Here is a 2448-nt window from a genome sequence, read left to right on the forward strand (position 1 = left end):
TATTAATTAATTTAATAATTTTTCTTTTCTTTTCTTTTCTTTCTCTCTTTTTTTTTTTTCACGGAAGAGAGAGGAGAAAATCCTATTTATTATTATTATATTATTATCATATTTTATTTTTCTTCTCTTTTTATTTTTCTTTTTTCTTTTTCTTTTATTTTTCTTCTTTTTCTTTTCTTTTTTTCTTTTCTTTTCCTTCTTCTTTTCTTTTTCTTTTTCTTTTCCTTCTTCTTCTTCTTCTTCCCGCGCCGGAACAGAGGACTCTTGGTCCTCAGGCCTTGAACGGCCGTTCAGGCCGCAGCCACCACGACGGAGGCCGGTGGCCGACGGGCCATCTCCCCCGGTCACGGAGGAAACAGGGCCGGCGGTCAATTCCGATCGCCGGCGCCGGAGATTTCATGAAAAATAAGCCCCAAAAACAGAGTCTTTTCACGACCAAAAATCGGCGATGTTCGTCGTCGGCCACCGCGCACAAACGCACGGAGGAAAGAGGAAGGAAGGGAGGAAAAAGAGAAGAACTTACCTCGGCCTCTTGGGACCTCGTTGGAGAGAAAACACGGCGAGAACCCAATTGTGCCCGCGGCTCTTCTTCGGAAAAATCGGAGAGAAAAAGAGGAGAAAAGAGTCGATGAATCGATTCTAAAGAGAGGGGGTCTTCTTATAGGAACTCCTAGGACTCCGAGGGGTCTTAGGAGTTCGATTCTTGCTCGGATTTAGCCGGAGAAGGAGACTCCTATCGAGAGTCTTCTTTCCGGTTCTGAATTCCTCTGTTTTCTGTTTTTTTTTTTTTTTTCGTTTTGGGCTTTGATCTGCTGGGCTGAAACGGGTTTTGGGCTATAACATTCTTCACCCCTAAAAAGAAATTTCGTCCTCAAAATTTTCATACCTGTAGTCTCGAAGAGCTGGGGATATTTTTGCTTGAGTCTTCATAGTTTCTTACTTGAATCTCATCCTCAAATATTTCAAAATTCTAATTCTTAATACAAATTCATTCTTAAATCATTTCATAAGAAAAAAGTCAATACATTAATATCAATCTGATACGGAACCATTCATTTTCTTATTCATCAAGATCAACATCTCAAAGATTTTCAATATTTCAAGATTTCAAAATTATGATCTCATTTTCTGTAAAAATTAATGTTCAATATCTCATGACTCAAATTAAAATCAAATCTATCTCTTGTGAATAGAAGAGGATCAATGTCTCTATTCTTGCATAAGAACTTCATTCATCATCATCATTCATTTTTTTTTTTCAAAATATTAACCACTCTTAATTTCAACCCATCATAAAATAGGAAAAACATACTTCTTATGAATCATATGATAACATCCTAACCAATCAAAATTCAAAAATATTTTCTCTTATTCGTACTTTCAAAGGTTGAAGATTTATCATTTCAATCTCATTCTCGAGCTTTTGATATTTTAATTCTCGATATAACTTCATCATTAAGTTATTTCATAAAGATCAATATCACCATTGTTGATTGAATCAATATCACTATTTCTAGTCATCGAAATTTTCTTACTCAAACCCTCAAACTCTTAAATATTCTAATTCTTGAAGTAAATTTTATCATTAAGTCATTCCATAATAAAAAATAGTAACTCAAAAATTGATCTAAATCAAAACTATATTTTTCTTATAATCAAAATCAATGTCTCTGTTCTAAGTAAGTATATCAATTTTTTCTTTATCTAAACATTAACAACTCTTAATTAATCGATTCATTATTAAATAACTCCAATCCATCTTTTGTAGAACAATCGTCAATATCAATAGATAACCTCAATCTTTTTCATTCAGTCTGAGAAATAATAATGATCAAAAGAGTTCTAACTTCAAATTTTATTATACCCTGGAGATAAATATTTGAGTATAATAATCTAAGATCGAAATCATCATTCGATTAACAATCTCAAATTCTTTCTAATAAATAGAGAATTATAAAATTTAATTCTAGGATAGAAAAATATTTATCTCTAAATATTCTAAATTTAAAATCAAAGGTCCACTCATCCTAGAATTAGGATGCTAATTATTTTTGTAGCATAGTAGGTGGAAGCACTACTTTTAAAAAATCACATTAGGATATCTAAAATGATTCAAAATTTTAAAATATTATTTTTTTTAATATCAATAAATTTTTTGTATCAAACCATATCATCTATCATAATTCTTTGACTCAAAGAATCAACATTCCTGACTTACTCAAAGTAATCTAGATTACCATGCTTCCGCTGCGCACTCTGATCTAACAATCAAAATTTCTTAGGTTCACCAAAAAAAATTTGATCAAATTATTTCTTTATCCGAAAATTTTAAATTTCAATTGAAATCAAAGATTAACTTTCGATTCTCATTCATACCTTTACTGGTGTACAATAATCTTGATTAACCCTTGAGTCCAATATCATATTTAAACCATCATATAGATTTAC

This window comes from Elaeis guineensis, chromosome 10 (genome assembly GCF_000442705.2).
Source record: "Elaeis guineensis isolate ETL-2024a chromosome 10, EG11, whole genome shotgun sequence".
Lineage (NCBI taxonomy): Eukaryota > Viridiplantae > Streptophyta > Magnoliopsida > Arecales > Arecaceae > Elaeis > Elaeis guineensis.